Source organism: Strix uralensis, chromosome 13 (assembly GCF_047716275.1).
Source record: "Strix uralensis isolate ZFMK-TIS-50842 chromosome 13, bStrUra1, whole genome shotgun sequence".
Lineage (NCBI taxonomy): Eukaryota > Metazoa > Chordata > Aves > Strigiformes > Strigidae > Strix > Strix uralensis.
The window spans coordinates 16,343,636-16,369,133 of record NC_133984.1 but is presented as its reverse complement, the minus strand read 5'-3'; the positions used below and the strand labels follow the sequence as shown (position 1 = coordinate 16,369,133).

The 25,498-nt window shown below is 37.3% G+C and overlaps 1 long non-coding RNA gene across 3 annotated transcripts in view; it reads left to right on the top strand.

The window, feature by feature from the left end:
* Window positions 1-25,498, top strand: part of LOC141949070 (uncharacterized) — a 68,315-nt gene that overhangs the window by 18,756 nt on the left and 24,061 nt on the right. For 2 of the 3 annotated variants that reach the window (XR_012630652.1, XR_012630653.1), the window contains exon 3: window positions 8,163-8,318. This is a non-coding gene — a long non-coding RNA (uncharacterized LOC141949070). Of the gene's footprint in view, window positions 1-8,162; window positions 8,319-12,569; window positions 12,623-25,498 lie in introns of all 3 variants that reach the window. The other variant, XR_012630651.1, reaches the window with a different exon arrangement.

Sequence of the window (25,498 nt, the reverse complement as noted above, 5' to 3'; positions counted from 1 at the left end):
CCACCCTGTCGAACCTCTGATAAGAACCATGTTTTTCACAAGCATCTTCTAAAAGTTTTTACACCCATGGATGTTTATATACAGTTTGAATTTGTTTGTCTAAATTCTCATGCAGAAAATTGGTGAACTTTCCAGAGCTGTTGATAAATTTTTGGGCTTGCTGTTGAATCTATAGAATGCTAAAATAATTGGTTATGATCTGTCTGTACAAAAATGTTTATGCATATGTAACAATCAGTGCATGAAAAATATTAAGATTAAATTAGTGAAAGTAACATTTTTAAGAGGACTTAGATATTTAGAATTATTAAAAGGAAAGACAGTAGAGTTTTTGGTAAGTGGCCTTCATTCCTCTGTGTTCCCATGTGTTTAGGATTTCATTTGAAGGGCATAAAGGGTGCTAGAGCCTGCCTGTACAAGCAGAAGCAAGTAAGAGTGCCAAAGATTTAATACATTTCTCTAAATTTTAAAGCATCTAATAGAGCTATTCTTCTGGATTGCCAGAAAGGGCAAGAATTTGGGTCTTTGGCAGTGTCTTTAATGAGAGAGACTCCTCTTGTGTATGTTACCTGACTGAAAGGTGGTATAGTGCACTGTTGAGTCAACACAACTGTTCTGCCTTGTTTTTTAAATATTTGCAGGGAGTTCACAGATGATTAGCTGACAACCAAGAATGAGACTCTAGAAATGTATTGTTTGAGAGAATCCTAAGCTTTTGACTCACACACAAGAATAAGGTTTTATAAGAATAACAGAGGGGCACTGAGTTCATGAGTCAATATACTGGGCTGGAATGCAGCCAGCTGTAGTCACGGAACAACAGTAGTGCGCTCCAGAAGTTGACTGCTTTTTGTAACTTTGTAAAATATTTCAGAATTTGCAAGAACAATTACATCTAGAAGCGCAATTTCTTTTAAAAAAGCCTACTTTTATTAACTAAAAATCAGACATTTACACCAAGGCAGCTCTTGTTAATAATATATGTATCTCCATGTGGCCTGTTTCCGCTAGCTGTATAACATAGAGAAAAAAACATAAGAAAGATGCTCCAGAGAAGGGAAATAACAACAGCTATTACAGGTTATATTGCTTCACAGTTGGACAGAGCTGAGTAAGTATGCAGCTCACTCCCAAGGCAGTCTAGAAGTCCCTTTAACAGAGTATTTGAAATACCTACATTTTTGTTGCCAATCCAGTGATGTAGGCTTGATATGGGACCACACAAACTGTTCACAAGTCATGTGTGACTCGAGCTATATATATGTTGGTAATAATGTCTTACAAACACAGACCTACAATGCTCACGACGACAGTGGATTAGAGCAAAAGGCAAATGGATAATTTTTTTGTTGCAGTTAATCTAGTCCTTTTAGGGGCAAAGCCTGCCCAGTCATTTGCTAGTTAAAGGTCCATAGTACACAGTCTAGTGTTAGTGATGCATATAGTCCTAGACAAAAATAGTTCTATAAAATACTGGAAAAAAGTTCTGAATTGAGAAAATATATTAATATGTAAGAATGCCATTGTAAGCTTTCTGGACAGTTTTTATTCAGGCAAAGCTGCAACTGAATGGTTTTCTAATCTTCTATACAAAATAAATATGAATAGTTAAAAGATCAACTAAAATCAATACAAAATAAACTGTAACTAAACTAAGATCAATATAAATAATTAAACCAAACAGGTAAAGAATCCTATTTTCTAGTTTCCTTTTAGATACTATGCAAATATGGACAAACTTAACATGTCCTGTTAGGGAAGATCCCATCTCACCTACTGTGGACATAGAGAGAACATGGCATTTACACCTTACGAAATGAACTTAATTCACAAAGATCCTCTGCTCAGCTCAGACAGGCTGATAGGATCAGTCCCTCCAAAATCTTTAAATGCATTTTATTACCAATTACTTTTCCAACAGTCCATCAGCTGTATCAAAGCACTATTTGCCTAATAGTGAACCAAATAAGTAATTTATTGTCAGTTGATAGAAAAGATTGGTATTTTAAATGCTGTATCTTGCATTCAATCACTGGAATTAAAAATTTTATATACTGGGCTGTTTATAATTGATAAAATACAAAATATCCATATCTGCTGTAAGGGAAAAACTGGGCTTTTGTTTCTGCAGAAAGAGGATACAAGTTCCTAATTACAATAATACACTATTGTCCCTCTTTCATCCTTTTGGCAAGTAATGATTATTTCCCTTTTCATACAAGTTAGTAACTTTAAAGATGTCACTTATCCTATTACAGAGGCAAACAGTGTTTACAATTAAAACCTTTAGGCTATATTCCATTGCAGTTGGGTTTAGTTGTATTTTAATAGACTACTTTTTGTAATTAACTGTAAATAGCACTGGTTTCAATTAAGAAAATGTTACATATGTTTCTTGAAATACTTTTTCATTTTTTCTTTGCTGAAGGTATATCTTTGCTTGTAACTAAGCTGTTAACACTATTTTCAGTTTTGAAAACTAAAATAGTTTATAGATTTATTCATCATGAATTGAAATCACAAAGGAAGAAAGAAGTGATCCTGATAATTTTTATTTTCTTGCCTGTCTTTTCTAGAAATGGAAAATAACATTTATCTGTGAAATTATTACATTTCTAGAGCATAGGAATTAATCATTCTTGTTTTCTTTTACTTCCATGACAATTAAGCAGCAACAGTAGGACTAAATAACATCAATCTTTTGATATTATGAGGCCTAACATTTATTGAATTCTTTGTTCTACATCAGCTGTGATTCTGTATTTCATGATCTCCCATCTAAATGTTAACCAGGGTTAGTAACATTTAGTTTCCAGGATCAAATGTGATTGAGTGCTTTCAGTCTGTGTTGGCAGCCTACCAGGAGAAAAAATATACATGCACCTGATAATACTAGATTGACTGTTTTGCTTACAGTGATTATGTTTCTATCGGTGTGTACAGAATGGAGTATCTGTTCACAAAGTAAGGTTGTTATTTATAACTTCCAGAAGGGGAATGTGTCTATGGCTAAAATACTTAAGAAGAGTGTTTTAGTGGTGTTACTACACATCTGGATGAATAATACTTGTACCTACAATGTGCTCGAGTACTGCATAGAGCAAACAATGATTCATTCTCTTCTAATACACCTTTTCTTAAATAGGGTGATTCATATCAATACTTCCCTAGAGGAAGGCACTGTATTTTTATTTGTTACTGAAACCAGACTGCAAGACCCAACAGAAGATTTTTCAGTTTCTCTTAAGACAGAGCTCTGTAGGAGTTTTTGTTGTTGTTGAATAGAACACAGAAATGAAAGTTGACAAAAATTTAAGTGCAGGTCTGATTTAGATTCTTAGGTGACAGAAATGCCATTTGCCTTTTTTCAATAAAGACATACTACCGAATCAAGGATAACAGATTCTGTGAGTTAGACGTGAGAAGATGGAAAAAACCAAGATCATCTTACAAGTGCAGGCTGGGATTTAAGGAACAGAAGCACTAAGAACCTATTGTTTGTCTGTTAATGTCCTACCACAGCTAAAGTAACAATCAGATTGCTCAATGCCTCATCACTAGTTGCTACAACACAAAAGTGCAGTGCACTCCAAGGCTAGATGACGCAACGGGTCTGTGCTTCCTTTTACTTTTAATCTAGAAATATGGTTTATGGGAAAAACATACCTTGTATTCAGTTCTTTATCTAGATTTGAATACCACCAACTCCATAATCTCAGTTCATAGTGTAATTTTTTAAAATTTTATGTTCATCTTGCAGGCTTTTGACAAGGTGTAATGCTTTGTTCAGTTATCTTTCCCAACTTAAGAGTAATTTTTGCTTTGAGCTACTACTGATGATTCTGCCCAGTAAGCAAATCCTTTTTCTACAAATAATAAACTGTGAACAAAAAAAAGCACAAGATCACTCTAAAAATGAAGAAACAAAGCTTATTTTAAAATACTGTTTTGCTGAATATGCATTTTGTCTCCTGTTTATACTCTCAACTTTTCCCTATGCAATTCTCTACATATAATCATGGTGTGATATTAACCTTGGAAAGATGTGTTACAGGAAGGGAATCAGGAACAGAGGACTGAGAGTGCATAATTAGAAAAGCATTTTTTCAGTGCATAATTAGAAGCAGCATTTTTTCACAAAAGAAGCCACTGTGATACCTGGTCAAAAAAATAAATACATATTTGTCAAGCAATGCCAGCCTTCCATTTCACAGACTTGATGGCCAGAAGATTCTCTGTTGTTATAGAGCTTGAGCAAGACCTTCTACTTTGTAAATACTGGAGTTGTAAGACACAAACAGCAGGAATTTGGAGATAGGATGTCAAAATTTTTAGGCTATTCCATGACACAAAAGAGATTTGAAATGTGGGCAGGAGCTGATGGACAGGGACACACACATTTTTTGGCACAAGCTGACAGTAAATAAGTTTAGCCATAATATTAGGCTGCCCCTCAGCTAGTACACATCACAGCTTGGCTTTTCTTAAAAAAGCAGTTGGTAGCCTCAGTGGAGAAGCCTAATACTGGGTGGTTTTAAAGGCTTGGTCTGCCTTCTTGCCTACAGAAATATTTCCTCTGAAGGACATTAGGGTATATGAGAAAGGTGATCTGAGATGTTAACATGGCTGTTACGCTTGCCATCCCTGATCTACGAGTAAACAGAGGGTCTCAAGGATGTTTACATGGTGCTATGCAATGCAGAGATAGCTCAGGTCCTGAAAGCACTATAGCTACATTCACAGAGCACTCTGCTCAGACTTACTAGGTCAACAGCCTTTGCAAAACAGCTGGACAGCTACTTTGCCCCACATTGTGCTGTGTAAACATTCCCTATAACCTCCAGTTCAGGTATAGCATAGGTAGTGGCAGGTATTTCTGGAGTGCCCTACATTGTACTGTGGGCAAATCTTTGGTTTCAAAAGATCTTAATTAAGTATTAATATGTTGTTATTAGATAAAAAACCATGATAGTTCCATTGTAAACTGCCCAGCATTCCTGAGTTATTGTTATAATGGATGATTTGAGTCATCTTAAACAAGGGGTAGGGTTCTATTTGGTAAATTGCCTAACTGAATTCCCTGACACCCCAGCTAGACTGCTTTTGGCACCTGAACTAACTCTATAAGATAGGTTTGAGTATTTCCATGATATATTTCAGTCTGCAGGTCAGAGATACCCTATCCTTTTGATGCCACTCTGATTTTATTAAACTACGTGCCTTGTAACTGAGCAAAATAGGATAATAAAACATACAGAAAATATTCTAATTAATTTATGCATGCTCATGGTAAGGTTTTTCTAAGATTTTTTTGTTGAATTCTCTTACCCTGAATGACTTCCTGCACTCTGTCTTCAGTCAGTAGAATTGCTTTTTGTAAACTAATACGGCATTTTGGAAGTTCTCTAGTCAGCCACCTAACATTCAAGTGCAATATACTGACTTATGCAAGATCCCAGCTGCTAACAGATGTGCAATAGTTATGGCTAAATGAAAGTCTGTCTTGGAAATCTGTCTTCGTGATATGAAAGAGAAAGTATGCATGATGTTTCTCTCTCTTAGAATAATAATCCTACTGTGCTGAAAACTGTACCCATCAAATTAATAGGAACTACTTAAGAGTGGAGTAAGTTCACACAGTAATAATTATATATTCAGGAAAAGTCAACTCAACTTTTGTCGCAAATCTATTGGAATCTTTAAAGAAGTCACTGAGCAGGTGAATGAGAAAAAAGCAGTCGATAAGTCTACTTTTATTTGTAAAAGCCAATTAAAAAATCACATGTGTCAAAGGCTCCCATAGAAGTTAAACTCTCAGAGGTTAAGAAGGAAGATCTTCACTTGGGTGAATAAGTGGTTAAAGGGTAGAGGAAGAATCAACAATCAGTTTTCAGTTGGTTTTGTAGCTGTAAGAGTATGTAGCTCAGTGCAGTCTAGCACCTGATTATTCCATTTTTTGAGTAGGTTTCACAAACTTGTGAAAGACAAGGCCTAAGATACCGGTTTCTCAGACTGGGGGGAATTACACTAGAATTTGGAAAAGAAGTACTATTCAAACTTCTGATCCTTCAATCCACAGAGGAAAATTGGCTCAAGCTGTTGCAGTAATAGTAATTAAAGAATAAGAAAAGAACACTTCAGTTAATCCTTTTTTTTTCTTCATTTGTAATGTTTCATGTTTATGAAACACATTAGGCAGGCCATCATAAGAGATTCAAAAATTCAGTAACAGAAAAGCAACTGAGAGTCAAATTTTAGCCTTACTATAACTGTGATTTAAGAACATACATAAACATGAATGTAATTTGTAGTTGTGGATTGAATCAGTGTACTAGACCACTTTTTCACAGAAACAGGATGAAGAATCACAAGCACAGGAGAATGGATATTCTTTATTTGTACTACTATTGTAAGAGTCTCAATGAATAGTAAGTATATAGTATAATATCAAAAGAATACAAATTAATAATACCTTTATTAAACAATATTTGAGATCAAAAGAAAGCTGTAAGATTTTTAAGACCCACATTCCGTTAAAAATAGCTGATAGATGTTTCTATTACTCTTTCCAAAATAAAAATGATAGTGATTACACATTGATTTGGAGTACCACTTCCACAATAGGAGAAATTTTGACTTACTAAATTCTTAAATTTACTTCAAGGATTCAAGAAAGACTCTAGTTTTATTTTAATATTCAGTTGCCTTAGGGCTTCAGAAAATGTATGAAAATGGAGGAGATAATCCATGGAGATAGGGAAATTGGTAAACAGCCAACTCCAGAACTAACACAAGTGAGTACAAATAAACAGTATAAGCAGTAAGTGGCAAACCAGCTTATGCTGGTGCCATACAACGAGGCTACAGAAGCATGACATAAATGAAATTTTTAAAAAATCCAAAAAGCTGGCTGGCTAACCAGTGCATGTTCTCCCTCCTGTGTTTTCCAACATCTTTTCACAGTTCATTTACTCATTAATATAAAAATAGTGGGATATAGAAGATGGTGCATGATTAAAATATTATTGGCATTCATTTAGTGATATTCTTTACTGAATGGCCTACTGAGGCTTTTGCTGTTTCAAGAGCCTGTTTAGGTAGCAAAACCATCCTGATTTAAATTTTTATTCTTTCCTGGATACTGTGGGTTATACCTGTAATTGTGTGAATTGATCTAGTTCTCCTGATTTTTTTTAAAGAATTTACTCTCCTTGGTGTGAACACAGCACATCTTTGGGAGAGGAATCTAGACAGCTGTAAGCCTGCCAGAGCTAAATCAATAGTCCCCTGTGTATTTTGACATACCCTCTTCTGAAGTGTAGTATGTGGCATATCAATAGTAACAGTGATGGATTACTTTCCAAAGCATTTTAACAATTTTCATCTTCCATTTTCAAGCTTTGTGATCACATTTTCTAACATTAAAAACTAGATAATTTTTGCAGGTCATCAATTTATTTTTATGCCATTCTATTCATTCATACTTAATATTCAGACTTCAAGTATTGGTCTTGCTTGTGTCGTCTGAAAGCAACATTGAAATTAATCTGATCTTAAAAGAAAAAAAGCATTTCTCCAACATTTGCTTAAGCAGCCTTAAGTGCATTACTAAGCCAAATGGTTAAGATTAAGGCACTTCCTACTGTACAAGAATTTACGAGACAATCCATGCAGTACTAATTTACAGCCAAAATACTACTTTACATTTATTGAATATTTTACAGAAAAAAGAAATCCTTCAAGTGTACAAAATGTTACAAAAGGTGTTATCACTGACAAGCAGGCCAAGAGAAACACCTGAAGTGTGCATTGCTAGATACTTGTGTTCTTTCCAGTACCGCAGGCAGAGTTAGGTTAACCCTGGCAGCTGGGCAATATAGCATTTGGTATTCAACCATTACCATCCTAAAGCTAGATGTGTGCTCATTAAAAATGATTCAAACTCATTACTTTGCAGCCATTCTTTTCAGACTCCAGCCAGCTGTTCAGCGTTGGTAGCGTGTCTGTATGTGGGAGAGGTGAAGTCGAGTGGGGAAAGAGGGAGTTACGTGATTTCCCTTTAACTTGGGCATTGTAAGCAGAGCTTGGTTCTGCATACTGATTTCAGCAGGCAGCCAATGTCAACACTGACATTTTCAATCTCTTTCTTTTATGTCCATTAGTGGAAAGTGACCTGTTGTGTTTGTGGAAGCTCTGGAATCCCGCAGGAGAAGGATCACTCAGCACCGTGGCAGGCTGCCAAGTACAACTTGTACTGAAACACAGTGGTGCTGAGAAGTTGCATTATCAACTGAAACGCACTGTCGGCTTAGCAGGAGGTAGGTTAGACTGTTGATTAGCTGAGTTGTTATGACCAGCTTACCCTCCAGGGTACACTGCACCTCTGCTGCCTGGCTCTTCCCTTTTTCTTCTCCTTTCTCCTGACGTGATGTCTCGTACTCTTCTTGGAGGGAGGTGGCCATGACAGAGTTCAAAATTACACCCCGCTCTAGCACTGTACTGTGCTCAGCATCTGCTGTGTACATTGGGAATGGAGGGCCTTCATTTATGAGGAATAGTTTCTTAAACTGCTCAATTGTTCAGAGTCATATGTTTTGTTCCAGTGATAACAAATGCTAAAAAGTGTAAAAGATACTAATTCAAGTTTTAATTTTATTTCTGATATCCTGTTTCTTTAGCCTGTTTTATGAAGGCAGAAGTCTTGATATCATTTCATACTCTAATAAGAATATGATAACAAATCCATCTAATCAACGGAGAATAATAAAATAGTTTAGCCAGTAGGAAAGGGAAGTAGCTTAAATAAGTGTCTTGCAGATGGAAAAGACATACTGTGTGCTAAAAATACAAATGAGTTTGTATTGTTCCAAGAATTCCTGATTAACAAGAACAAACTGAGAGCAGACTAGGTTTACATCAGGAGGTCTTAACTCGAGTGCTAGTAGGAAAGGAGGTACTTCAACCCACCAAAACAAAGTGCTTACTACAGAAAGATGATATAAAACAAATTGTCAGGCAGATCAGAGTCATCTCATCTTTGTCCAAAGCTCATAACATCTAAAACTTCTCATGGGCTTACTTTTATCTTCAGTCCTCAAATCTGTGACTATACTTTGTAGAAAAAAACTAGACTGTATCTGCCGAACATAGACTTTTATCACAGGGCAGGCAGTGAGTACTTGCACCCAGTACTTCCCTGCTGCATGGAAACCACAGAAAATGGTGGCAGCATGGAAAAGCGTAAACCCTCTCTATATGACTGCACGGGGAGTGTGAGCTGTATAGAGCTTGGCAGGCTTCACTGGCAGGAGGCTGGAGCTTACGCTGCCAGAGGACAGTGGCAAAGAGTTGAGTGTATGTTGATAAGAGTGTCTATGTGTAAAATAAATTAGTAAATACACTAGAATAAATTGGGCAAGATAAGCAGATGACTAAAAAGTCTGCAGTTGAACAAATCTATATTAAAAGTCAATATAAAAGTACTGAACATGTGGAGTAGACTTTCAGAGGAAATAGAATGAGTATTTGTGTAATATGCAAATAGATGTGATTTATACACTTTTATGCATAATACAAGCTTCAGGGCCCAGACAGAAGAAGGGCCTAATCTGAAAAGAATGAGGCAGGTTGGTATGCCATGTTAAGGAAGAACTGATGGCCTCAGAATTGTTTGAAACGATTTTTACATATTTTGGTTGAATGTCTGACTTAAAGTTTATGGAAATTCACCTGAATTTTTTCAGTAAGCTATGCATCATATAGTACTGTCTGTTCATATTAGGGGAAGTTTCAGTTTAAAAAATATCTTTGCATTGTTCAATTTTTTAATATTTTCCTAAATGAGGCAGTAAAAATGATGAAAAGAAGCTGGCAAGCTTTAAGCAATGTTAGCATGTTTTTCATACTGCAATTGCATACAGTCACTATATGTCATTATGTTCTTATATGGATATGGTACATTCTCTACTGGAGATATCTTTTTGAGGATGAACATGTCTTGTTAATATGAGGTATATTGTCAAGGATAGAGTATCAAAATAATAATTTTAAATACCATAATAATTGTGCATCCTGATCTGAGTCCTAAATATCTGCTCATATCTGCACATTACTTTATAAAGGTGGGTAATTTGCAGTGTTGGAAACTTCAAAAAATACTAAAGAAGAAAGATGATAATAGACATTTTTAAAAAGAACTAAGCAGCAGAGCAACTGCAGCTGTCAAAGGCTGCAGGATTACAAAATTTGTTGTTTAAATTCAAGGACATCGGATGCAATAGGGAAACAAACATATAGAACATTGAAATATTAAAAATATTACACTTTATTATTTTTGACCTATTGTGGAGTTTTTAACCGGCCACATAAAGTCTGCAGAACCTGCAGCACTAAAGGACTATTTTGTAAGGCACATTGTAAATGGGTTGAACTTTGATTTTTCAAGTGACCTGTGGCTAGATATTAGTTGTTAAAATCTCAAGCAAAGACACTGTATTCATCTGAGATTGTAAGAGTATATTTCTTTTGTAGCTTTAAAATGTTGGCCTAATGTGCCCTGCTGAAAATTGAAAGCAGTGAACACAGTTTTGCGAGTGCCTTGTTCCACACTTATCAGAAATCTTACAACAACAATGCTGTGATTTTGTATGTGTAAACACAATGGAAAATGCAATATTAATAAAGAACCATTTCAATGTAAAATTTTAAAGAATACATTATGAAATACAGTGTGGACTAAATGAGAATATAAATTATAATATATATCAGAACTCATTTTTATTTTCCAAATAGTGATTAAAATCAAACAATATAGTACAAAACTAAATCTAGCAATCATGAATCCATTGTGTTTGCAAAAAGTGTGAGCTGACTCTGACAAAGTTGTAGAATGGAATGTACAGAAAACCTTGAATTCTTTAGTTTCATTTAGTTTCATTTGGCAGTGTCATGGATTTAGTTCATTAATTGTAGTCTTCTTAAATCATTGGAATGAAAATTTCTCTCAGTGTTCCATGAAGTGTAATACACCCCAGTTTGGAGTGTTGAGGGAATGTCTGTTTAGCTCAGACACAGGTACCCAGGATTGTGTGCACAGAATCAGGCCAGCCGAGGGGTTTCTGGAAAATGAAGTCTGAGCAAAAGGAACACTTCATCAGGTCTGATTCTGCAGCCACACCCCACATGGAACTTTCCTTGAAGTCACGCACATTTTTATGAGATTTCTTGCCCTACTTCTGGAGACTCCAGAGACCTAGAGAAGCATCCAAACTTGCATGTGTTTGGATGAAGTGAACTGTTTAATTTCTTAAGGACTCAAACTAGAGGAACAGGTTATTTCTGAATTATGAGAAGCTTAGGTCTAAATTCAAATGCTTATATAACATTGAGTTACATCGTGTGTGGATAAAGAAATGCCTGCGATAGTGTCCTTAAAGCCAATTTCCCTCATGATCTTAGTCTTAAATTTTGATTGCCCTTGGGGAGTCATAGAGACACACTGGTGGTAAACTAAGGGAAGCCTCCAGAAACACCCAGATTTAGAGAGGCCTCCACTATGTCCTTACAGACTTTTGTGGTGATGATCAGCAATGGCTCTGCTGCCTGTGTCACATGTTCCACAGAGCAGCCTGCATTATTGCACCATCTTGCCAAAACCCCGTGCGCTCTACTGTGTACAGTCTGGCAGATACTGAGGTGACATTTGGAAACAATGTTCTTATAATCCAAGAGTCTAGCCAAAGCCCATAGAAATCATTATATTCTGGGTTAAGCTTGAAACCATTTTGTGTTTTAGTTTCCAAACCTGTAAAATGGAAAAAACACCACCTTTCTTCCAGATTTCCTTCTATCCTTTTTAGATTGTATGTTTTCTTGGGCAGGTATATTTGTCAAATATTATCTAGAATATTAACTGAATAGTACCTGTGAATATTTGAATTCCAATCTCAATTAGGTCTAGACTCTATGGTAATAAAAACTGTAAGCTGTAATGTATTTACAAGCTTTGTGTCTCTGTTCAGTCAAATACCAAGTTTCAACTCAAAGAGTGGTCATAACTGTCCTGTGTGATTACTACACACACTGTGATGTGCTTATCAGCAATCTTCATTGCAGTTATGTGTACTTGTTTTATTTTTTCTAACTGTCTCTTTGATCTTTCTCCAAGCTTGCAGTTCTGTGACCATTTCTGTTTTTATACCCAAGAGCAAAAGCTAAACAGGAGGAATATGATTAAGGATTTAGCATAAACCTTTTAGATACTGTGTCATTAAAAGCAAAAAGCACTTCCTGTGAATCTGAACATTTATGCTATTAAAATGGATAAAAGTACAATAGAATTCACAGATTTACTTAAGATTTTTAAAAGAAAAAATTTCCAGTTCTCTGTGGAGATAATGCCATGGGAACTCAAAAAGAGGCATTTTGTCTTGTTAATCACAGATGTTACTATACAAATTCTTATATCTAATCTACTTGGTACAAAACTGTATTATAATGATTAAATGCTAAAAGCTTTGTTTAAATAACAATAGGGTCATCTTGCAAACCAATACCCTCCTACCTTTCAGATGAAAAAGGCAGAAATTGAAGTGTAGAAGCACAGCTCTTACTCACAAAAAAGGTAAATTTTCAAAATGGATTAAAAGTATGAGACCCCATCAGCATCAAGTTTCTCCAGCTTCCTGCCATTGATACTGTGATCTATCATGGCATTACTCCAGTTTCACTGGAAATGACCTCTGATGAGATCTTGACCTATTAACTGTGCTATGCTGGCTTTATGCTGATAATCATTAACTGAATCCAAATCTTTCCACTTTGCCAATATAACGATGTTTAATTCATTACAGCCACACTGATACAGTGGAGGTGGCAGTCTTATATATGTACAACTTCATAGCTAGACTTCTTTATGTGGTAAATCAGTAATTAAACTTAGGTGAATTTCTGAACGATCAACCCTTCAAAATTCAGCCTCTAACTACCTATAGTTGCTCTTAATTCAAAATGTTGGCATGTAAATTTAGACATCTGGCTGGTGGGGAGTGTGAAGCTCAAGGGCAGCCTTGGCTGTAGTGACTATGAAATGGAGTTCAAGATCCTTAGGGCAGCGAGGAGGATGCACAGCAAGCTCACTGCCCTGGACTTCAGGAGAGCAGACTTTGGCCTCTTCGGGGATCTGCTTGGCAGAGGACCATGGGATAAAGACCTGGAGGGAAGAGGGGCCTAAGAAAGCTGATTAATATTCAAGGATCACCTCTGCCAAGCTCAGGAGTGATGCAGCCCAACAAAGAGGAAGTCAGGTAAGAACGCCAGGAGGCCTGCATGGATGAACAAGGAGCAGCTGGACAAGCTCAAACACAAAAAGGAAGTTTACAGAGGGTGGAAGAAAGAGTGGGTAGCCTGGGAGGAATACAGAGAAACTGACCAAGCAGCCAGCAATCAGGTTAGGAAGGTCAAAGCCCTGATAGAATTCAGTCTAGCCAGGAACATCAATGGCAACAAGAACAGCTTCTATAGGTACGTCGGTGATAAAAAGAAGACTAGGGAAAATGTGGGCCCTCTCCAAAAGAAATGGGACACCTGATTACCTGGGTCATGGAGAAGGCTGAGGTCTCAGTGACTTTTCTGCCTCAGTCTTCACCAGCAAGGGCTCCAACCACACCACCCAAGTTGCAGAAGGCAAAGGCAGGGACTGGGAGAAGGAAGAACTGCCCACTGTAGAAGGTGATCAGTTTTGAGACCATCTAAGGAACTGGAAGGTGCACAAGTCCATGGGACCTGATGAGATGCATCCACGGGTCCTGAGGGAACTGGCAGATGAAGTGGCTAAGCCGCTATCCATCGTATTTGAGAAGTCATGGCAGTCCAGGGAGTTCCTGCGGACTGGAAAGGGGGATACATAACCCCCATTTTTAACAAGGAAAAAAAGGAAGACCCAGGGAACTACAGGCCGGTCAGTCTCACCTCTGTGCCTGGCAAGGTCATGGAGCGGATCCTCCTGGAAACCATGCTAGGGCCCATGGAAAATAAGGAGATGATTGGTGGCAGCCAGTGTGGCTTCACTAAAGGCAAATCCTGCCTGATGAATGGATAAGGGTGGATAAGGGAAGCGCAACTGATGTCATCTACCTGGACTTGTGCAAAGCATTTCTGACACTGTCCCGCACGACATCCTTGTCTCTAAATTGGAGAGATTTGACGAATGGACCACTCAGTGGATAAGGAATTGGCTGGATGGTCGTACTCAAAGAGCTGCGGTCAATGGCTCGATGTCCAAGTGGAGAACAGTGACGAGTGACGTTCCTCAGGGGTTGGTGTTGGGACCCGTGCTGTTTAACACTTTTCTTGGTGACATGGACAGTGGGATCGAGGCACCCTCAGCAAGTTCACCAACGACACCAAGCTGTGTGGTGCGGTCACACGCTGGAGGGAAGGGATGTGCCATCCAGAGGGACCTGGACAGGCTGGAGAGGGGGGACCATGCAAAACTCATGAAGTTCAACAAGGCCAAGGGCAAGGTCCTGCCCATGGGTCAGGGCAATCCCAAGCACAAATCCAGGCTGGGCAAGGAGTGGATTGAGAGCAGCCCTGTGGAGAAGGACTTGGGGGTATTGGTGGATGGAAAACTGACTGTGAGCCAGCAATGTGCACTCACAGCCCAGAAAGCCAACCGTGTCCTGGGCTACATCAAGAGAAATGTGGCCAGCAGGTTGAGGGAGGGGATTCTTCCCCTCTACTCTGCTCTCATGAAACCCCCCCCTGCAGTTCTGTGTCCAGCTCTGGGGCCCCCAACATCAGAAGGACATGGACCTGCTCAAGTGGGTCCAGAGGAGGCCACAAAGATGATCGGGGCTGGAGCACCTCCCCTGTGAGGACAGGCTGAGAGAGTTGGGGCTGTTCAGCCTGGAGAAGAGAAGGCTCCGGGGAGACCTTGTAGCAGCCCTCCAGTACTTAAAGGGGCTACAGGAAAGGTGGGGAGGGACTCTTGATCGGGGGGTGTAGGGATAGGACAAGGGGTGATGGTTTTAAACTGAAAGTAGATTCAGATTAGATACAAGGAAGAAACTCTTCCCCGTGAGGGTGGTGAGACACTGGCACAGGTTGCCCAGAGAAGCTGTGGCTGCCCCCTCCCTGGCAGTGTTCAAGACCAGTTTGGACGGGGCTCTGATCAGCCTGGTCTAGTGGATGGTGTCCGTGCCCATGGCAGGGTGGGGGGGAACTAGACGGTCTTTAAGGTCCCTTCCAACCCAAACCATTCTATTATTCTATGATTTCCCTCACTGTTTTTTTCTATAAAATATATTGCCATAAATCACTTTACCAGTCTGTTAAATAGAGGACTATAATATTTATCTTTTTTTCAGCCTAAGCATAATTAGGGAAGCTTAACTAACACTCCACAGTATTCTTTGTATGACAGTTTTTTTATTAGAGGTAAAAGCCCAACGAAAGGGTTAAGGATGAAACTCTGAGTGATTAAAAAAGCACCTTCATGTGGAAAGGACTGTAAATATAGTGAGGGCATAAATGAATTTACTCTCATTCCAGTCGTTTAGCTGCAAGAGGCCTCGAGCATACCACATGCTTTTTCACTTTTAGAGGCCCTCTACGTAATACAAATTAAAACCAGGGCATGCCTTTTCTTAGAACCTCTGCCAGGCAGTTTATTTTCATAGCTGTCAACTTTAAAATCATGCTTTCCTCTTACTGATGTTTTGATGGAGGTGGAAGAAAAGAGTGTGCCAGTGAACTCTGTTTACGTGAATGAAAAGTGTTAGTCATTTGGGCCATTTCTTTCTGTCCTGCAGGTTCCTGGCTGACCCTTTTACGTGGAGGTGGGGGTGGGGAGCAACATCAGTCTAGACAGAAGAGGCCAACAACTAGTTGTCCACTCAGGTTTCAGATTATAAATGAATAGTGTTCAATTTCTCACAGATGTTTGGCAGCCGCCGTGCTTTCACTCTAATCACAAGCAGGATTTCTTCTGCCTGAAGAATGCAGTGACCAGTAGACATATGTAGACTCATAGAATAATGATTCCATCTGCTGTGGTTTAGATTTATCAACTAGAATCCAGTAAGTTTTTAAAAGTGAGATCTCTGGGATTATAGTCTTACTAAATATTTTGAATTATTCACACCTGGCACATCTTTTAATGTTTGGGGAGTTGAATGTTTGTTTCCTGTAGAATATTTGTCAGCAGATTTGGTCCAGAGATTAATTTAGTCCTTTAAATCTAAAGTCAGAGTGCATCTGTAAAGGCTCTTCAAGGATTAGCAAAAACAGAGTTAAAAACTATGTATGTCCACCCTAAAAATAAAGGAATGTTTTGGTTTTCCCTATTCTGCCTAATTTTAAAAAATGGTAATCTGAAAACTGAGGCATTAAATACAATACTCTTAATTTCTCTTTGGACACTCAGTTTCACAGTTGCCAATTACCATGTCAAATTACCAAAAATGGAACTCAAGTTTAAAAGCACATCTCTTTTTTAAAGCTGTATTAAAGAAGAATCTGATTTAACAGCTAGATGTTGATGTTTAAAGGCTTTGATCTAGTCTGAACACAGGCAAAAGTCCAGGTTGCCTCTATCTTCTGCCATATTATAAACCATAAATGAATACACTTAATGTTAACTGAAGTGAAAAAAGATAATACAGGTTGGACATTTTTGACTGTCAGAATATCATAGAAATTGCTCATTAGGGTGGTCAACAAAAAAAGATGCGAGAATGATGACAGCAAAAGCAGTCCAGTGGCAAACTGAGTAATATATGAAGAAAATATTACAGATTAAGCCTAGGATAAAGAAGTTTTAATCTCTATGTGACTAAAAGCTGATACTCTTCTGTTGCTGAGCATCCCGATGGCTTGTTATAGTTGTGTATTTAGTTTACACTTCAAAATGTACCATGAGAGAATTATGAGAAGCATATTACTTCCTGTGAAGTTACCCCCAAATGTGAAAGAACCCAACCGTCAAAAACCCATTGTGGCCCTTAACAGGGATTCCGTTCTAAGAGATGTGTTGGGCAATGCAAACAGAAACATTGTGCTTCTTTAAAAAGGGAACAGAAAATGTAGGCTGAATAGCAGGTTGTGACAGAGAAACCTATTAGATTGTGAAAAAGTGTCCCAGAATAAGCACTGGAAACAAAATATCTGGAAACATTTAGGAACTGATCAATAAAGTCTACTGGAAATACAAGGAAGGGGACCATCATGCCTTAGCAGAGCAAACAATTGCTCCTTTCTTAAATTATCTGGGACTATTGTTTATTACTTTGTACGGGAGATATCACTGTATATATAGTTGAAGTTTCTAGATACTGTCACAATTCAAATAACATTAAAGTAATACTGTCTCACTAACACTTGGAAATGAAAACTAGTGTAAAATATTCAAAGAAACTTAAAAAACTGCTGTTCACAGTCAGGGTACATAGAGGATAAGAGCAGGTCAGTAAGGCATAAAACCAGGTAAATGTCTTAGCCTAACTTCTCTCTATCCATCATTGTTTGAAAATGTTTGCATTGTAACAGAAAAGAGGAGAGATGTATTTAAAGAAGGAGAGGGATTGTGTTACTTTGAATTACTTTTTTAAATTTGAGAGGGTACTCTGGAAGGACAGAAATACCTGAGGAGGATGTGGGTGAGTGGATGCAAAGGACTCAGTGGAATTGGAAGAATACTTTAAAAAAAAATCCCAGCACTTACAAAATCAATTTTCCATACTTACATACTGAAACTACCTGTCTGTGATTTGACAACAAATGAACAAAAAACCTGTCTGCTGACCTGAGTTTCTGGGACCACCACTCAAAATACACATTTGGAATGGCAAATGCTTAAAGAATTATTCAAACAACAGACTAAGAATTATTGTACTGGAAATCTGTAACTTTTCTTGCATAATTTTCAATTATTTAAGGCAAGGAAAATCACAGCCTCTGTGATTTTCAAGCTGCATACAGACAAATCATTAAATAAGCAATTTCTGATGTGTATGGTTGTTCCATTTTCCAACTTTTATGTTTATGAGTCTGGGAATGCCATACATTCCTAGCCAACATGTGGCTGCAAAGGGCACATGTCCAGTTGATTTGGAGCTGTGTTGGTCTTCTGTAGCTTTCAGTTCTGAGCAGGACTTCCAGAAATGAGGAGAATGGTCCTAAAAGATTTTAAATTATCCAGAAGTTTCTAGCAAAGAGAGGCAAATGATACAAGGGCATCTAGGAATCCATTTACAATTTTAGATGCTATTTGAGATAAGTCATATCGTAAGTTGTATTAAAAAATAACAGGAGGAATGAGGATGTATTTTGAGGAAAGAAAACTCCAGGTTCAGCGAATCTAGTGAACTTGCTTTTGAACTAAGTTTCTTCAGTTACACAATTTTTATGAGGGGCCTGATCCCATTCCCATACAAGTACAGTGCAATGTTAAAATCCTAACTTCATAAAGCAGAGGCAATCTTAACAGTTTTGATTTAATGTTTGATTAAATGAATATGGCAGAATATATACATTAAGGAGTGGTATAAAGTTAACTTTCTAAATCTGTATTTTTGAAAGTATATGAATTTGCATTTATCCATCTGCAATCTGCATTACCCTTCTGCCACTGAATTTGCACAGCTGTGACTCGTATGAAGACTGTCTCTGATGCCTGACAGCAGTGTCTTTCAAAAAACACAGGTGTTCACTGATGGATAAGCAAGTACTATGTGGAGTTGGAGGGAGCAGAGAATGCTCCATCGTCTTGCTCAGAAGTGCTGACTGTTGAGATTGTGCTTACTTTTAGAATCGATGCCAAAATAACATCCTGTGAAGTGACACCTTTGTAACACAGAGGAACAAAACAACCAAAAAAATGCCTCCTAATGCTGTAAGATCAAGAGTCAGTTTCAAACATACAGTGATGTTCATTCACCTTCTATAACATATATTTACTGAATGTTACGTTTAAGTTGCCAAGTATAAAAACAAGGGCAAAGAACTTCCTAGGTAAAATTTTACTGTAAAGTCTAAACAAGAAGCATACAGCTTCAGGCATGGAAGTTTGATTCCTAAAGGATGTCTTTCCAGTTCTATTAGAAAATTACAAGCTACCTGTAAATATCAGATCATAATAATTATCATAATAGTAAACATAGACAGAAATCTATAGTTCTATAAACTTCTAAAATTTCCAAAGAAAGGCTCTGATTCTCTAGAAAATTATACAGGTTTTTTTAGACAAGTAACATTCCCATAGAATCTTTTTCTATTTCTGTAGAACCTGTGGTTTTTTAGTCTTTGCTACATTTTTTAGGCCTTTTCCACAAAGGTCCAACTTTTGCTGCTATCCACAAGAGAAGCAAATATTTTATTCTGTACTCTTTTGGTATTATTCCTTAATGGACCAAATTGGGGAAATCTTTCTGTCCCATTTGAAAGTCATAGATCTCTTCATTTAGACTAAAAATTTCATTAGGTTATTACCATTGCTTCTTGCTGAACTTTCTCTGCTCTGAAAAACTAAAGCAGATAGGTCAACAGAGCTTTCTTAAGGCTATTGATTGATCCAGGCAGGATTGGAAATATGAAATTCCTGGCTTTTGCTACTGTACCCAGACCACTAGACCACATATTTTTATGTCACAGAAAATTAAACCCACTTACTTTGCAAGATTTCTTGACGTGTTGCTACTCTTACCCTGTTTGCATTGCTTTTTGCTCTGGTAATGATACAAGATCCAGATTTTAGAGTTAAAATTCAGCTTTTAATGAATCTGAAAACTAAAATCTTTTCAAGAATAATACTTTTAGTACCCCCAATATTCAGATTACTGCCAGATCAATCAGCGCTTCAGCATGAGATGATATTGTTTTCTTCTGGCAGTAAGTAGCCCACATTATGACTTCACCTCTTAAATTTCCTCAGGAGGTTGGTTTTCACTAGAAGTGCAGTTTTTCCAAGCCTTATTCAACTTAACCATATCATAATTTAGGAATTTAATTTGTTCCATATTCTTGCAACTGCCGCTCTCAGCAGTTGAATGGATGGCACTAGTTTTTTGAAGCTTGGGAGCATAGAATTTGTTTGCTTAGGCTTTCATAGAATTTAAGAAATTAAAAAAACCAATAATGAATCCAATTCTATATAAGTACTTACGTACATGTGTGTAAGTACATACATATGTGTGTGTATATGTGTATAAGCACTTATATATATATGTATTTTTTCTTTGAAATTAACCTGGTTAATTTTTTATATTGTACTTGTATTATCATGCAGATACTGCCCCTAAGAAAAAGCCATTGCATGAAAATAATTTCTTGTGTAATATGACATAGGCATAGGCAGCTATTCCACCCTTCCCATAATAGTTTTCTGGGCAGGAAACATGTCACAGGTTTTCTAAGACAATCATAGATATGCCCAGAGCTCTGCAATATCTCAATATTTGTTAGAGCAGGGATGGTGAGTAACCACAAAGGATATAATGGTAGTTCTAGTACGGCCTCATAAGGAAAGCATCTGAAATGCTCTGCATCCACCATGCTTTGATCCAAATGTCACTAAGAAAGAATTCAGAGCATGGGTGGAGGTGGACACAAAAGAAAGTGAAGTATTTGGGGAGAGGAAAAGAAGAGCAGAGGACTGGAAAATGGTAAGAACAAGGAGGCTGGAGACTGGAGTAAAAAAATTTAAGATAATTTAGAGGAGAAAGGGGGGCATGTACCAACAGGAATGTAGGAGGGGCTGGACAGGGACCTTGCAGTTATTTCATCCTGAGGAAGGTGCATAATAAGCTGCACAAACTAGTTGCCAAGTTGGGCACAGGTCTCAGGGTGGTTAGCCAGCAACAACTAATGGCTTCACTGATGCTACTGCAACTGAAGCTGAGAGACCCAAAGGCGAAAGGCAGTGAAAAAGCCCCAATATATCACTATTGCCTTCCAGGCTGATGAACTGTGATGCAATAATGGACTGTGTCATGGCCATGGGAAGAGAGATCACTCCTCAGTGTAATACATCCATTTCTGGAGAGGAAACATGAAATTCAGATTGCATTAAGGGCTGCAGAAGGTGTTTTTGGCAAAGAAATGAGAATGCTACATCAGGCTGAGGCTAATTATATTAGAAGACTGTCTCACAAATTAAATATGGCTCAAACTGACATAAAAAAGCTGTAGGAACTTTATATTAATTGATGGGGGTGTTTTTTATTTAAAGCACTATATAGCAGTTCAGGACTGATTCTTTCTTTTAGGTCCAGGAGGATGTGTTATTGTTTATCTTGTAAAAACAGCTGCTGCCTTTGTGCTTGTGTTCAGGAAATTGATAACTTTAATGATTCACGCCTCTTAACATTTATATACAAGAGCTGTATCAAGCTCCCTGTAGCTGCTGCGCTCACTCACATGTTGGGCTGAAATCCAATATGGGATGCAAGAACATACATGATAAATATTGAAGATTCTCTTAAGTCCAAAATTATTCTTCCTGCTCTGGGGATGAAGTGGGAAGGTAAAGAGCTTTCCCATTATGCCACAAAAGTGCAGAACCACTTTTGGCTGCAGCCCTAGAAATTCTCCTTCATAGAAGAGGTACAGTACAGGATTAAATGAGGTCATGCTTTCATCTCCCTCACACCTACTTCATTCTGGTGTGCAAAGAACTGATAAGAATAGAGCTCTGTATCAAAAGTGTGTAATGGGGAAGAGGAGGGAAGAGCAGAATAATAAGGGAGAGGCAGGAGGAGAGTTTAGGACCCTTACCAACTTCCTCATGAAGGGAGTTCACAGCAGTTCACAGTCAGTCTTCTGAGAAGAGATTTGCTCCATGGTGCTCTTGCAGTTGTCCTTATAGCAGCAGATTATTGGAGGTGCAATGGCTGAGAATTTGAGTAGCTCAAATGCAAACTTGTTTCTTAGTTTGGTTTTCTATTGCTTACGTTAAGTCTTCCAGCTACATTTTATGAATTAAGCTAGTAGCCTCACACTTGTTGCTTCTACACAGGACAGGAAAGCAAATGTATTACTGTTAAAGACAGGATGGCAGAAGTCCAAACATATCCAACAGAGGAAGGAAGCAATCTTATCAGCTTTTCTGGCCCATTGATAAAACCATAGAAGGAAATCATTCAGCCTTAAATGAGGAAAAGGAAGTCTTAGATAAAACTTAGACGTTGCCTTGGGAGTTTTCATATCACATCAATGAAAAAGTCACATACAATTAACCAAGCGTTCCAGTCTGTATAAAGTGCTTTATTTGTGGTATCAAAGCAGAACTATTTACAGTTTTTGACAAGCTTCTCTACAGTGAAAATTTTTCACTGTACATTTGACATTTTTCTGGCCTGTCTACTTGGTCATATACCTTTTATCTAGGCTCTTCTTTATGAAAAAAAAACTGCATCAGCCATCCTGAAATATTTTTTTTGCTCCGTTCATGTCATAGAATCTAATTTTTAGTCACCATTACACATGGAGTATTTTGGCATCCTGGTCTTATTTTAAAATCTAGTTATTTGTATTCAAAGCAAATAATAAACGTGGTTACTTGATTTTTTGTAAGCTGGTTATCTCTACTGACAATGTCATGCTATATAAAAATGCTAGTTCAAGATAGCGTTAGCTCATGAGTCTCTGTAGTGTACCTTATTTTACAAAATAGGCATATCCAGTGCCTCATGTTTTTTATAGCAAAGTAATCTATCACACTGTGATTGCTGTGATAATAGAAAACAAACATAATCCCAATTTAATTAGTTGGGTTTAGCACTATTGGGATTGTTACAGTAGCTTGAAGAAGTTGGGGAAACAGAGATTGACATTGTTTCTTTAGGTCTGTAGTCTGCAATAATTTGAGGTACAGTAAGTTAATTTTAGACTAAAGCTTGAGATAAAGAACAAAATACACATTTAGTCACAACCAAAACATCATAGTGTTTCAATCATATGGGTAGTTAGGATTATGGCATGGGTTGTTTAATAAACAGATGTTATTCTTTAGATGCAAAGATCCTGGTTAATGCTGAATATCTGTATCTTCCTGCTAAATTAATTATAATTAAGGGTATCCAGTATTTAGACTTATTTTACAATAGTGGTATAAGAATTAAATTAACCTAAAATAAAACAGAATGCTCCACAAAGGCAGGACTTTCAGTTGTATTTTTTCAATTAAATTCTTATATTTGAACTTAGAGAAGAAACTTGAAAGTTTGAGCAAGCCCTTGTGGATGCAGTATGTTCCTTTCTGACTGCTGAGACAAACAGGCAAATTGAGTATGCAGATAAAGCTGGATTATATAAATCAAGTGTGAGTCTACGCATGCTTAAAATACACAGAAAGCAATAATCAACAACACTAGATTCATGAGAGTAAAACACTTGTTTATTGGCTCTCTGTGAAAGCCAGAGCATATTCTTACCAAACTCTCACTAGCAAACTTGGTCATCTATCAAACATTGCTTTGTTATTCCAGAAGATCTGGTATTTTAAAATTTATTTGAATGTATTTGATCTCAGCATTCTATTTTCAGTCTTATAATAGGTGACAACTACAGTTACCATTATGGGCAGGAAGTTTGAAGCATAATTTCTTTTTAGGAATTTAAATGTCTTTCTCTGAAGAAATGGGCAGATTGTCTACATGTATCTAGTAGTAAATATATGGGATAGAGAACTGTATGAGATTCCTTCCTTCTTGGAATTAGTACTGTGATGGGCACCTGAAAAATCCCTCAGAGAGCAGAAGATGTGCTGCTTTCCTATTTATGGTGTTTCTGTTCTAATCTGACTAAATTAGAATTCTGGCTGTTCTACCTACTTTATTGTTTACTTATTTTAAAGCTTCTTGTTTTGTTATCATAGACGCACTATGTGCTTGTCAAGCCTGATTTATCAGAGCCCTGTTCACTGTGACCTTTAAAGTACAGCATGTTACTGTAGCAAAGTCAGTTTTCCAGTAACAGAGAAATAAATCAGTTGACATAGCCATGGCCTTTTATAACTTGCAGAATTTATGGGGTCACAGGCTCTCTTTGTACAGTTCTTTGTACAGTTAGGCTGTAGGTCACTAATACATGAGCTCAGTCAGATCTCAAAATGTCTCTCTTCTATCCTGCTCCTACCTGTTACAACATGAGGGACACTTTATATAGAACAGAGGTAGAAGTATATTGTTGAGCATCCACCAAAACAAAAAACCGTAAGTTCTTACAGAATCAGCTGAACAGTTGTTTTCCATCTGTTAAAATGTGATAGTCCTGGTTGCTGGTCATTTTTCAGACAAAAGAGGTAGAAACCAAAATACTCAATCATCCCATGCAGTCTCCAGTGTAGTCAAAACAAGCTCTACCAGAATGACAAATGCCACAGACCTTGAGCCAGTCAAGTGATTTTTTTTTCTGCTATAACAAGTTGTTACAAAGTATTTATAACTTTTTTTTGTTTGTTTTTTTTTGTTTTTGCAAATACTCAGACTGCCTTCTGGTTGTCTGTAATTTAGGGCAGGACTCTAAAATAGAAAGGGGACACATCTGGGCAGTCTCCAAACAAGTTCAAATACATAATAGATGTAGTATAGAAAAGATCTTTGAATTGTTCAGAGGTATAATATTTTGTCACATACATACATACATATATGTCCTGATTATTCAGCTTAAATGCTCAACAAGCTATGTTTTTAAAAAGAGATTTTTCAAAATACTTTTTTTTAAACGAAAACACAGCACAAAATACACACTGAATTTCTGATGGTATGATTTACCCTCAACTGAAAAAAAAAGGATGAAATATGTAACATGGAATTCCCAGTCACACTAGTTCAGTTCACAGGAGCATCTAGTTGCGTTCCAAATATGTTTCCATGTTTTCATAATAGAGAGTGATAAACAAATGGTAGAGAGAGCAAGACCTATATGTTAGTGCAGTTTCCTGGAGCACTTAGAAATCAGTGGATTAGAAGCTATTAAAATACAGCTTCTCAATGTGGTTTCTTTAGGTGCTGGATCATTCCTTAAAATTAGATGACCTGTTTCATTTGTAACTAATACTGATGTATATCTGAAGTAATTTCATTGACAGTTACCCAGGAAGACGGTAGAAGAGACCCATTCTATGCATACTGAAAGCAACAGAACATCTCTTTATCTCCTGGAAATACTTAGCCTCCAAAACGCTTATCCAAAAGCATAGCAGCTCCAGTTTGAGTTTGTTTAATTCCTCTGTGCACAGCCTATTCCAGCTGTGATGTTTTTTCAAGCTCAGTACAAAAAGGTAATTCGGACAGGTGTATCTCAGGTTTTAGTCTTCAATTAGGTCAAATTACAATTAAATCTGACAGTAAGAAATAGGTTAATTGCTTTAGACCCAATTTAACAAGACTGAATCCTTGTATAAAAACACTTGTTTCATAGAAAAAATTAGCATTTATTAACCTAGGTGAAGGAGGAGGGAAACTGCTTTATTTTTAATATCACAATAAGGAAAAATTTA